The sequence below is a fragment of the Pinus tabuliformis genome, chromosome 5_1 (assembly GCF_031772625.1).
Source record: "Pinus tabuliformis cultivar Carrire ecotype Pingquan chromosome 5_1, CPIR1, whole genome shotgun sequence".
Lineage (NCBI taxonomy): Eukaryota > Viridiplantae > Streptophyta > Pinopsida > Pinales > Pinaceae > Pinus > Pinus tabuliformis.
Genome location: NC_142305.1, coordinates 816,913,701 through 816,928,008, shown reverse-complemented (window position 1 = coordinate 816,928,008; position 14,308 = coordinate 816,913,701). Strand labels below are relative to the sequence as shown.

At 39.6% G+C, this 14,308-nt stretch overlaps 2 pseudogenes; both read right to left on the bottom strand.

Annotated features, from left to right (window-relative positions):
• Positions 1–11,126: 11,126 nt before the first annotated feature.
• LOC149167424 (uncharacterized) lies at positions 11,127–12,041 on the bottom strand (annotated as a pseudogene).
• A 3-nt stretch (positions 12,042–12,044) lies between these two features.
• Positions 12,045–12,659, bottom strand: LOC149167423 (uncharacterized; annotated as a pseudogene).
• Between the last annotated feature and the right edge of the window lie 1,649 nt (positions 12,660–14,308).

The following is a 14,308-nucleotide window of genomic DNA, read 5'->3' as shown; positions in this document are numbered from 1 at the left end:
AGATCTTATCAACAAGAAAAGTCAGCCAATAAATGCCTTAAGACAGATACGCAGTTTCTCATTATATGACCTGCGTGGCTCTGCACTTCGTCTTGCGCTCCTCTGCGTATCCATGCCCCTGACTTTCTGAGATTCTGTGTATTCACGCAGACAGTCTTCTACTACAGTGCGTACCCACAGACCTGTGCCATCAGTTGCGCCGCGTACCTCACACATCCTTTGTTTCTATCGCGCCGCGTATTTCTATGTACCTCCGCAGGTTATCCTTCTATTGCGCCGTGTACCTCCGATCTTGCTCCGCACCTTTTCTTCTATCTCGCCGCGTCCGTTCGCAGAGGGACTGTGTCTTCGCTTGCATACCTCTGCTCCGGGACTTACGCTCTACTGCGTACACCCGCACTTTCACAGTGAATGATCTGCGTACCTCTAATTAGAACCCAATTAATAGTCCTCCTCTGTGCCACTGACAGTCAGATTCCTAGATCTGATAGATTCACTTCCAACTTTACTTTGCCTACTGCCTTTCTTCAAACAATCATATACGCGATTGTGCAGTATCCAACTCACGTATATACGCGACTTCCCTTTATAGAGTTTGCATATGAGATTCAGGACACTGAAATTTTGTACTTTCAGCTCCCTCTGATTCTGGTATGTCTGTACGTTGTGCTGTGCCGCCTTTTTCTGACTGTACTTCCTTTTTCCTCCTTACCTTCAAGCATGATGACGACATTTTCTCCTTTTGATATGATGTCCATGCTTTGTTCCTGCATTTCTTTGCTATATGTCCAAGCTTGTTACATGCATAACATCTTACATGTTTCATATTCCTTTTGTAGCAATCAACAGCTTTGTGACCATACATATTGCAAGCAAACCAATATCCATTGAAGTACCTTGAATGAGATGATCTTTCTGCATGATGGTCTTGAACCCTTCTTCTTCTACATCTGGTTGCAACATGTCCAAGATTATGACATACATAACATTCAACATTATTTATAGGAGGAATAAAAGATTTTCTTTGAAGCATCTCTTTCCTTGGTAGATGATGACATTGACCTTTCATCGCTTCGTTGATCATTTTAGAGTTCCTTGCCTCTCCTTGTGAACTAGATTCACCTTCAACAGATTCATGGAAACCAAGACCAGTCTTTATAGCAGGAGACCTTTGACTACTAAGAATATCATCCAAGACTTTAGAACTATCTTGAAATCGTAAAAGCTTATCCTTTTCTTCTAATTTACTTTTCAAGATATTTACCTCAACCTGAAGCTGTTCTTCCTTTTCAAGAGATTGCTTTTTCAAATCTTCTTCAGCTTTCCTTCCTTCCTCCATTTGTTCCTTTAGTTTGAGAATCTCCTTTTCTTGTTCTTCATTCAGATCCTGCTGCATTTGACGAATTCTGAAGGCACTTTCCAGCTGGGATTTTAAGCTGATGACTTCGTTGTCTTGATTTTTAATTGCTTGGTGTAGATCTTCATTCTGCTTCTTTGATTCTTCAAGATCTTCTTTTAGAGAGAGGATCATGGCTTCAATACTTTCATAATAACTGGATCGATCTCTGAGCTCCTTGATTTTTGTGTTCTTTCCAACGACTTCATTTCTTAGAGATGTTTCTTCAACCTGCAATTTTTGATACTTGTCCTTAAATAGCTTCCTTACCTTGCTTCCTCTCTCTTGATGAGCTTTTAGATCGATAGTTACCCTTTCAAAAGCACAGTTCCTTTTGTCCAACAGATCTTTCTGAGTTCTAATTTTGTCTGTAAGACTTTTAAATTCTCCCTCAATTTGATATCTTTCTTGCTCACCCATAAGAGCAAATTCGGTAGTCTCACAGTCACTTTCATCTTTTCCAAAAGGAAAGATAGCTGGAACATCAGAGGATAGCAAATTCATACTTGAAAGGTCATCTTCATTCTGAACAGATTCTGAATCTGATTCTGAATCTAAAGAGCTTCTTATACCTAATCCCCAATCGATTCTCCCACTGTCATAGTTCTTCTGAGATGTCTTATTCTTCTTAGTTGCTTTCTTCTTAAGATTCTTTCCCATTGTTCCATGGATCTCCTTCAAGCGATCAAGCTTCTATCAAAGGACCTGCTCCGATACCAATTGTTGGTAATAATACTGAGAGGGGGGGTGAATCAGTATTATCACATTAATAAAACCTTTTCATTTCCATAATCAGATTCATATATGCTACTTCCACAACTTCTTATGATTAAGTTAATTGATCTTCAATGAGTGCATTAGAACATTATCAACCATATTATCAGTTAACAGATGCAGTAACATAGAATAGATCATCACACATAAGGAACACACATGAACACCATGATATAAGGTGGAAACCCAATGCGGGAGAAAACCACCTGCTGCAAGTCATCTCAATCTTCTTCTTAATAAGAAAATCCTTTTACAATATTTGTATTGGTGCAGTCTTATACCAATACGGGAGCTACAACCCCATTTACTTTTGTACTAGCCGATCCATTTACTAGTACACAGGCTGCTACCTGCTACAATGCTCCAAAGATTTCCTTTAGCTTTTGTACTAGCTTACATACTAGTACGTAGGTGCTGACCTACAATCTTCTCTCCTCCAGGTACCACGTTTCATCAATTTTCAGACTGGATACACTGAAGCACAACACATAATGTGAAAGGCCACATTTCATCCAATTTTCATACTGGGCCCAACAACATTGAAGCTCATAATCAAACAACCTTCTGAATTACCCAAGCACTAGATCAATACATATACAAGTGAGTCATCAATCAGATCTAGTCCATCAGATCACATAGAATGAGTCAATAAGAACCTAATCCATTCATCCATCAATGTATAAACATTTAATCAATCACTGCTGTTATCAGAACTTTAATACCAGAAACCAGACATCACTTCAAAACCCAGATCACAACAATAAACAGAGGCAACTAAATAGATTTCATGAGAAGTACGCAGCTTCACCCATATAACACCTGCGTAGAAGTACGCACTGTTTCCACTGCGTTCTTGTGTACTCACGCACTGTGCCTCATAGTCTTCCTGCGTACCTGCGCTCTGTGTCCAATGAACTGCCTGCGCTCCTCCGCATCTACAGAGCTTCTGGGCCTGCGTATCTACGCACCTGCAGCACTTCTGTGCCTGCGTATCTCCGCACTTTTCTTTCACTGTACTTGCATACCTGCGGGTATAGATGATTTCAAGACTTCAAGAATAACCCAGACTGTCAGATCTACAGATCTGAACATGCGCCGAGGAGATATCAACCCATTAGTAGATCCGACTTGTAATTCTCATGTTTCTCCTTGATATTGATTCAACTCTCTCTCACAAACTGATTACAGGAATTTCAGATCTAGCTTCTCTTAAGATCTTCTAATTTCACGAGTGTCTAGCCAAATGATCTCCTTTGCTTTATATAGGCAAGCTCTTCCTAAAATCATGCATCAATAGGGGCTCAATAATAATAATATAAAACAATACCATGGGCCAAAACCATAGAATCAAGAATGGCAGGCTAAATACCACGGGCCAAACATAAGAAACCCCACGTGAGCGCGCTTCTCTGCCTTGAAGTGAGTGAACTGGGGGTACGCACCTCATGAACGGGTGACCTACGTGTATGTACACAGTTTATCTAAGACATGCCTGCGTATATGCATCTTTTGTACGGTGTACCTGCGTACCCCTTATTTTCTTCAATATTTGAGAGCTGATCATCAATCTTTGCTACTGCCCTGTTGTACAGTGATCTATCACCTGTATGGGTTGCCATCAAGGACAATACTTTAGCCATAATTCCAACAATCTCCCCCTTTGGACTTGATGGCAAAGCTTACTTGTGAACTGTCATCTGATCCCTTTGAACTGTCCTACATCCATCTCTTCTGTGGTTTCATCTGAATGTATACAAGTGAGATGATCTTCTATGAGAGGGTTGCCATCAAGTACAACACATGCATCATAATGCCAACAATCTCACCCTTTGGACTTGATGGCAACAACAACAAATCACTCTCCCTCTTTGACATCAAGGGCAAAGGGTTATGCTCCCCCTAAGAACATGCTCCCATTGACTATAAACTAGATCTGCTGAAGTCTCTGAATGAGCTCGCCCTTTGTATATGCCATGGTGCACCAATCTGATAATGCTCTTTCTGAGAACAAACTGAAATATCTGCTCTGCTACATAAAGTTGTTCATGCTCAAGCTCCCCCTGACTGTAAGCAATGTCTGCAAAAAGATGTTCTACAAGAAGGACATGACTCTATATATCATAAATGACCTTCCTATCACCAAAAGACTCAATTCATACATCCATCACCCAACCAAGTGGGGATACATCAGGAACTAAATGCATTACATCTTCATCCCAGGCATAGTGGGGAAACCAACATAGGTCGTTACATGACCTGAAGAGATGACTACAATAGATAGAGACATACTATTACATCATGAGTCATGATATGACATTTATAGCATAGACCAATCACCTAAGGTAGACATCAGCAACAACACTGTATGATCTGCTCCATAGTATCTGTCAACAACAACTAGATCAGCAACTTGCATGAATCATCAAGGTATGTCCGCATCAGTAGAATTTCACATCCTATGTGAGAAACACCATAGCCATCATGATCATCATTTGGGAATATCTGCATCAATCAACATATGTACGAAACAACCTATCATCATATAGGTAAGAGCTCATCATCATCATGTCTTCAACAAAGCAACTTTGAATAATCATCCCTGTATCCAGCCAACAATTCTCATCCATTTGTGCCAAGAATGAAAGGAATCATGCATCATAACTGTAATATATGATCTTTATGCATGTGCCAATAGCAGCATATGAGTGACTCATCATCAAGAAGATGTGAATTTAAGCTAAATGCTTCTCTTTATCCTCATGAAAGTTACCATGTAAGCACCATTAGAGAATCAACCACAAATCTGATCCAAGAACCATGTGAACAACTCATAGCAAGATGAATCATTTATCTATATAAGCATCATCACCAAGGACTATTACCCATAATGCTAACAATGCATTAAAAACATATGCTCCCCCTAAACTGGTGCCATCTGTCAGATCTTATCAACAAGAAAAGTCAGCCAATAAATGCCTTAAGACAGATACGCAGTTTCTCATTATATGACCTGCGTGGCTCGGCACTTCATCTTGCGCTCCTCTGCGTATCCACGCACCTGACTTTCTGAGATTCTGCGTATTCACGCAGACAGCCTTCTACTACAATGCGTACCCATGCACCTGTGCCATCAGTTGTGCCGCATATCTCACGCATCCTTTGTTTCTATCGCGTCGCGTATTTCTATGTACCTACGCAGGTTATCCTTCTATCGCACCGCGTACCTCCGATCTTGCTCCGCACCTCTTCTTCTGTCTCGCTGCATCCGTCCACAGAGGGACTGTGTCTTCGCTTGCGTACCTCCGCTTCGGGACTTACGCTCTGCTGCGTACACCCGCACTTTCATAGTGAATGATCTACGTACCTCTAATTAGAAACTAATTAACAGTCCTCCTCTGTGCCACTGACAGTCAGATTCCCAGATCTGATAGATTCACTTCCAACTTTACTTTGCCTACTGCCTTTCTTTAAAAAATCATATACGTGATTGTGCAGTATCCAACTCGCGTATATACGTGACTTCCCTTTATAGAGTTTTCATATGAGATTCAGGACACTGAAATTTTGTACTTTCATCTCCCTCTGATTCTGGTATGTCTGTACGTTGTGCTGTGCCGCCTTTTTCTGACTGTACTTCCTTTTTCCTCCATACCTTCAAGCGTGATGATGATATTTTCTCCTTTTGATATGATGTCCGTGCTTTGTTCCTACATTTCTTTGCTATATGTCCAAGCTTGTTACATGCATAACATCTTACATGTTTCATATTCCTTTTGTAGCAATCAACAGCTTTGTGACCATACATATTGCAAGCAAAGCAATATCCATTAAAGTACCTTGAATGAGATGATCTTTCTGCATGATGGTCTTGATCCCTTCTTCTTCTACATCTGGTTGCAACATGTCCAAGATTATGACATACATAACATTCAACATTATTCACAGGAGGAATAAAAGTTTTTCTTTGAAGCATCTCTTTCCTTGGTAGATGATGACATTGACCTTTCATCTCTTCGTTGATCATTTTAGATTTCTCTTTAGAGTTCCTTGCATCACCTTGTGAACTAGATTCACCTTCAATAGATTCATGGAAACCAAGACCAGTCTTTATAGCAAGAGACCTTTGACTACTAAGAATATCATCCAAGACTTTAGAACTATCCTGAAATCGTAAAAGCTTATCCTTTTCTTCTAATTTACTTTTCAAGATATTTACCTCAACCTGAAGCTATTCTTCCTTTTCAAGAGATTGCTTTTTCAAATCTTCTTCAGCTTTCCTTCCTTCCTCCATTTGTTCCCTTAGTTTGAGAATCTCCTTTTCTTGTTCTTCATTCAGATCCTGCTGCATTTGACGAATTCTGAAGGCACTTTCCAGCTGGGATTTTAAGCTGATGACTTCGTTGTCTTGTTTTTCAATTGCTTGGTGTAGATCTTCATTCTGCTTCTTTGATTCTTCAAGATCTTCTTTTAGAGAGAGGATCGTGGCTTCAAGACTTTCATAATAACTGGATCGATCTCTGAGCTCCTTGATTGTTCTGTTCTTTTCTTAGAGATGTTGCTTCAACCTACAATGTTTGATACTTGTCCTTAAATAGCTTCCTTACCTTGCTTCCTCTCTCTTGATGAGCTTTTAGATCGGCAATTACCCTTTCAAAAGCACAGTTCCTTTTGTCCAACAGATCTTGCTGAGTTCTAATTTTGTCTGTAAGACTTTTAAATTCTGCCTCAATTTGATATCTTTCTTGCTCACCCATAAGAGCAAATTCGGTAGTCTCACAGTCACTTTCTTCTTTTCCAAAAGGAAAGATAGCTGGAACATCAGAGGATAGAAAATTCATACCTGAAAGGTCATCTTCATTCTGAACAGATTCTAAATCTGATTCTGAATCTGAAGAGCTTCTTATACCTAATCCCCAATCGATTCTCCCACTGTCAAAGTTCTTCTGAGATGTCTTCTTCTTCTTAGTTGCTTTCTTCTTAAGCTTATTTCCCATTGTTCCACGGATCTCCTTCAAGCGATCAAGCTTCTATCAAAGGACCTGCTCCGATACCAATTGTTGGAAATAATACTGAGAGGGGGGGGTGAATCAGTATTATCACATTAATAAAACCTTTTCATTTCCATAATCAGATTCATATATGCTACTTCCACAATTTCTTATGATTAAGTTAATTGATCTTCAATGAGTGCATTAGAACATTATCAACCATATTATCAGTTAACAGATGCAGTAACATAGAATAGATAATCACACATAAGGCACACACATGAACACCATGATATAAGGTGGAAACCCAATGCGGGAGAAAACCACCTGCTGCAAGTCATCTCAATCTTCTTCTTAATAAGAAAATCCTTTTACAATATTTGTACTGGTGCAGTCTTATACCAGTACGGGAGCTACAACCCCCTTTACTTTTGTACTAGCCGATCCATTTACTAGTACGCAGGCTGCTACCTTCTACAATGCTCCAAAGATTTCCTTTAGCTTTTGTACTAGCTTAGATACTAGTACGTAGGTGCTGACCTACAATCTTCTCTCCTCCAGGTAACACGTTTCATCAATTTTCAGACTGGATACACTGAAGCACAACACATAATGTGAAAGGCCACATTTCATCCAATTTTCATACTGGACCCAACAACATTGAAGCTCATAATCAAACAACCTTCTGAATTACCCAAGCACTAGATTAATACATATACAAGTGAGTCATCAATCAGATCTAGTCCATCAGATCACATAGAATGAGTCAATAAGAACCTGATCCATTCATCCATCAATGTATAAACATTTAATCAATCACTGCTGTTATCAGAACTTTAATACCAGAAACCAGACATCACTTCAAAACCCAGATCACAACAATAAACAGAGGCAGCTAAATAGATTTCATGAGAAGTACGCAGCTTCACCCATATAACACCTGCGTAGAAGTATGCACTGTTTCGACTGCGTTCTTGTGTACCCACGCACTGTGCCTCATAGTCTTCCTGTGTACCTGCGCTCTGTGTCTAATGAACTGCCTGCGCTCCTCTGCATCTGCAGAGCTTCTGGGCCTGCGTATCTACGCACCTGCAGCACTTCTCTGCCTGCGTATCTCTGCACTTTTCTTTCACTGTACTTGCGTACTTGCTGGTATAGATGATTTCAAGACTTCAAGAATAACCCAGACTGTCAGATCTACAAATCTGAACATGCGCCGAGGAGATATCAACCCATTAGTAGATCGGACTTGTAATTCTCATGTTTCTCCTTGATATTGATTCAACTCTCTCTCACAAACTGATTACAGGAATTTCAGATCTAGCTTCTCTTAAGATCTTCTAATTTCACGAGTGTCTAACCAAATGATCTCCTTTGCTTTATATAAGCAAGCTCTTCCTAAAATCATGGATCAATAGGGGCTCAATAATAATAATATAAAACAATACCAGAGTCAAAACCATAGAATCAAGAATGGCGGGCTAAATAGCACGGGCCAAACATAAGAAACCCCACGTGAGCGCGCTTCTTTGCCTTGAAGTGAGTGAACTGGGGGTACGCACCTCATGAACGGGTGACCTGCGTGTATGTACGCAGTTTATCTAAGACATGCTTGCGTATACGCATATTTTGTACGGTGTACCTGCGTACCCCTTATTTTCTTCAATATTTGAGAGCTGATCATCAATCTCTACTACTGACCTGTTGTACAGTGATCTATCACCTGTATGGGTTACCATCAAGGACAATAATTTAGCCATAATGCCAACAATCTCCCCCTTTGGACTTGATGGCAAAGCTTACTTGTGAATTGTCATCTGATCCCTTTGAACTGTCCTACATCCATCTCTTCTATGGATTCATCTGAATGTATACAAGTGAGATGATCTTCTATGAGAGGGTTTCCATCAAGTACAACACATGCATCATAATGCGAACACTATCTCGGCGAAAGGTTTTCAAAGGGGCTGAGATGACCAATAAGGAATACTGATTTTAGGCTAGTAAATTGATAGGAAAAGGGGTTTTAATGGATGATGGGGTTTTCTGGGCTGCATGGGGCAAAGAAACAACTTGAACAGAGAAATATAATAAAAAACACAGATTATCTCCTGAGGCAAGGTAGGCAAGAAATTTAACAATTAAATTGAGATAAATGGAATGGAAAGACTGCTGAGAAGTTGACAAGGGCATAGAAGATGGATCCTTGTCAAATAGAAGAAAACATTAACTATGAATACTTCCTCAAGATAGAGCAAATAAATTGAATTCTGCCTTTCTCACTTAAAAGTATTCAACAGAAATGAGTTAGGAATGAAATGAAAAACATTACAAGATACATATGAGACATAGGAAAAGACAAATGTTAAATTTCATACCACAGGAATCTCAGAAGCCAGAGCTGTGTATTTTCATTAAAATCTCTGTCAAAAAGCTGTACAATGAAACTCTGTTTTTCTCCACGCACACCTCTCAGAATTTTTTCTCACCCCAACCCTTACAAATCATTTGCCATACAATAAATAAACTATACTAGAAGAAAACAGAACGACCCAAAACAAGGGCGTTGTTTCTCCTGAAGTTACAAAAATAGAACAGAGAACAACCTTCTCCTCGAAATTCTCTAATGACTAACCAAAAAGACTAAAAATTGGAGTGCAAATCCATTTGGATTATTAACTAAAGTCATTAGTAGGAGATCGGTTCCTATTTTTCTATTGTGGTCGATGTCTTCGTTTATTTTTGGCTTTAGTGTTCTGACTTTTCACTTTCCTTCGCCCTTTTATTATTACAAGGAGGAAATTTAACAACTTCGCTCGCAAGATATTATGAAGTGAAGGGCCAGGTGTCAAGGATGTGCGCCAAATTCTTCTCTCCTCCAAGGCTGCACTGCATGTAATATGGCACGCTCAATGGAACCGTTATGTCCTTCTTGGTCTGGATGATGTTACACGAGGTCTTCACGTCGCATATCACTCTGGAAGATGGCTTTTGCAACACAAGTTTGATTTCCGGCTTCATATTTATCAATTTACTACTGAATTCCTTTACCAGAGATGGTTCATCCATGCCAATTAGTAGAGGAACAAATCCTGAAACCCATACTGAATAGTTGGATTTCGTTGCACTGAAGATTCCATCGATGTCACCACATTCGAATCCTCCCACAAGTGTTGAGATTCCTTCATCTGTCACCCAGAACACTTGCTTAAGCTCAATTCCATCAGAGACTTGCGGCTTTTCCCAAAAGACTTCAAACCTGAGCTAGAAACTTCACAGCCATCAAATTGTATCGACTGCAGGCTGTCATACTCGTCGAAGCTTGCAAGAAGAGCATTTGTGACAGGGACGCAATAGGCTAAGCTTAGTTGCCTCAAGACTATACATCCATTTGCAAGGGAAATTATACCAGTCGAAATCATGCTCTGACATTTCAAAACATCAAGCCTCTGCAATGTTTTGCAACCATTCTTGAGCAAATCAAGGCCTTTGTCATCTATACAGACACAACCAACTGATACAAAAGTCTCTAGGTAGGAAAGTTGCGTGATGGAGGCAATGCATTTGTTTGTTATCATCCATGCGCATGAGTCTTCCAAACAGTAGTCCACGTGACCAGAATATCTGCCTTGTAGAGCAACCTCTTCAAATGTATTACAAAGCAAATTTGTCCCCGTAGATACTCCTTGTTGAGCAATAGCCGGAGTATTCAATCAAAACTGGAACCAGTGCAGAGTCCCCTGTGGTTGAATATCAAAGACATTTCTTGTTGCAAGTTGATTGAGGTGTTTTGATACGACACTGGGTGCATTAGCAAAATTTCTTTGGCTCTGAGACTCAACACGCAACGCGTAGCCTCAACGCGCAGCGCGTAGCCTCAACGCGCAGCACGCACCTCCTATAACACTGCCACGGGTATGCAAACACAGTTTTTTCGCCCTCTAACACTTGAACACGATCATAAGAACTTACAAGAGAAATTCTTTCAGTGTTATCATAGACATCCTTTTGTGTCTGATATAATTTCCGTATTTGAGGTCCTGTGTATCTTTCATGTGTACAAGAACCAGTGAGGAAAGCCAATTCAAGTGCTCCGCCGACACATTGATGAAAAATGAAGCAACTCCAACATTTTTCTCATGAGGAAATTGTGTGGGGTGAGGTTCCTCAAAAATTTGTTGTGGCACTTGCCCAAATTCATGAATCTGAACTTCAAGCTCAGCACGTTTGATGGGATCGTCTATCTTCTCCAAATCAACTGTACCCTCATATGATAGAAAATGAAATAAGTTATCTGCCACCAAAGTAGCCATTCCACGCTGCTTATAACCAAAAATGAGGTCTATCCATTCATGCAGATGTTGAGAAACATGCTCACATTCCAGAGCTTCTCTATGTTTAATAATGAAATCATTTGCATCATTTGCCCATGGTGGCAATATTATATCCCCGACAATGTCTCCTCTCTGTCGTGTTCCAAATTTAAGGTTATCCCTTATTCTAAGAAAATCAGATGGTAAACTGAAAAATTCTGGAATAAGCTCCTTCAGGTTAGCAATATTATTTAGGACATTTTGCCAAGGTTCTTCCATGCTAACAAAAAGTCGATCTGGTGTGTCAAAGCGTCCATTCTGCAAATGAAGCATGTGAGCAGGGGCTGAACGGACAAGCCAATATAGCACATAGCGAGGAGTCGAATAGTGTGTCCCATACAAAAATGGTGGCTCAGAGGTACCACTTTCAATCATCTGTGAGTAGCGATCCTTGAATATAGCAAGTCGGTCAGGATTAAGAGCTCCTATTCGCTTGGAGAGGTCGCGAAAGCATTTCAGATCAGACAAATCTGGAGTCTTTCTTTTATAATATCTCCGAATCCAAGGCATCACCTATGCTGCAGGAAGATCAAGGGAAATCTTCTCATTTAAATCCACTAAGCTGGTAGTATCAAAATGAGCTTGAGCTTCTTTTTGAGTTCTTGTATTGTACAATACCATGTCTCTTTCTATGTTTGGAAGAAGATTTATTGAAATGAAGGATTTAGCCTGTTTGAGAAACTATTCTACAGGTGAAAATTCTAAGGCAAGCCACCATATACTATCTTGCTTCTCAAAAACATATGGAGCATCAATTCCATTCTTCTTCATTTTCACATGTAGAGCTGCCTCTAAAACAAAACCTTCTTGTGTCCCCAACCATTTCCCATTCACAGAGTTAGATGAGCTGGGTGTTTCTGTTAACGCCTCAACCCTTTTAACTTTGTTCATAGAGAACCTGATGATTGGCACTGAAAAGTTATCAGGCTCAAAGAATATTGATTTAGAACACAAACGCAAGCGTCCCTTCATTTGGTGTAGCTACCAAGATAGCAGTTGAATTTTCTGCAAACCATCCAATGAACCCTGCCTGCAGGTTGCTATCCAGTCTTGGATATAGAACTCCCCTTCATCTAACAAGAGGTATGAAAACTGTTTTCATGACTTTGGAACAGAATCTTTCCGCATGACTTCCTAACAGTAAAAGGCAGAAATGATACTATGAAATTAGACGGACTCCCTTATTTAGTTTCCTTGGTGATTTTTATTTTGACAGAGGATTGACGAGACTGAGTTTAAAACACCTCATTATGCCATTTCCTATCTCCTCGGGTCAAACTATCCGGCAATGCACTTCGATATTCTTTCAATTTTGCCAATGCAGTGACAATGCTCTAAATCCAATCCACCAACACAAAATTTGCATGTGCACTCCAACCCTTAATCCACCAACTCAAAAATATGCATGTGCACTCCAACCTACGGAATAGAACTCTACGCCCGCATTTTAGAAAGTTGATTTGTTCACTGTCTTGCAATTCTGGATGCACAGTATCATCGGGTGCAAAAGAAGGGAAGATATCCAATTCCCATTAAAGCTAATTTTACTGTAAATGGATTCTCCTTCCCAATTTCATCATTGATCAAAATTTAGTAGAAATTTACATATGAGTTGAGTTTTGTTATGTTTTTCTCAGTATTAACAATCATACCCATGGTAGAGCAGAAATCCTTAAGAAGTGTAAGTATCAAGATCAAATGGGTATCTTGTGAGAAGAACGATATCGTCAACGTAGAGAAGAAGGATGATGACTATCCTAGCTAAGATTATGCCAGCACATCCTGCTTCCTCTAAAAAACCTTCTAGCTTGTCGATGTAAATGCCAAATAGGGTAGGGGAGAGGGGGCAACCTTGTTTAACTCCGATATTACACTTAATATCTTTCGACCACCCCTCGTTACTCTTTAACCTGGAAATTACATTCTTGTATAACCTTATAGCGACAACTCTCAACTCAAAAGGAAGCTTTAACTCTTCTAATCTATTCCATAGGTTGTTTCTAGGAATCGTATTGAAAGCCTCTCTAAAGTCCATAAAGCAACAAAAAAGATTGGATTTATCATTGTAGCCTTCCTCCATAATGATCCTAAGTGTAACGAGCTGGTCCGTTGTTGAGTGTTGCCTTCTAAAACCCACTTGGCCTTTAGCCTGCTTACCTTTACTTTCCAGCCATATGCTCAACTTCTTTTGCAAAATAATGCCATATAACTTGGCTAGGAGAGGGTTGATCATAATTGTCTGATAATTAGAGGGGTTATTTGTATCCCCACTTTTAAAAATAGGGATAATGAGGCTTTGATTCCATGGTTTAGGGAACCCTTGCTTGACTGCTTGATTGAAAATATTGTGGATGTGGGGGATGAGGACAGGACCTCCAATTTTTAGGGTTTCCACCTGGTAACCTTCAATGTCCTTAGCTTTCCCATAAGCCAAACGATTAATCCCAAAATCAATATCTTCTAATGAGAAAAATTCTTTTGTAGTGAGCAGGGTTCAAAGTTATCCATGATATTTGGAGATTCATAAAGCTTTTTAAGATAGGAATTCCAGTTGTGCAAAGAAATTTTATTATTATCTTTAGTTTTCCTAGTTAGAATCTGCCTCCAGAATTTCTTATAAGCTACCTTAGAGAGGTGTAAGACATTCTCTTGTATTTTACGAATATATTGCCTTTTTTCCCTTTTAGTTAGGGCTTTTTATATTTTTATCTTGTCAATTTTAAGATTTTCATCAACAACTTCCATTATTGCTCTCCTTGCACTTTTACAATCTTATG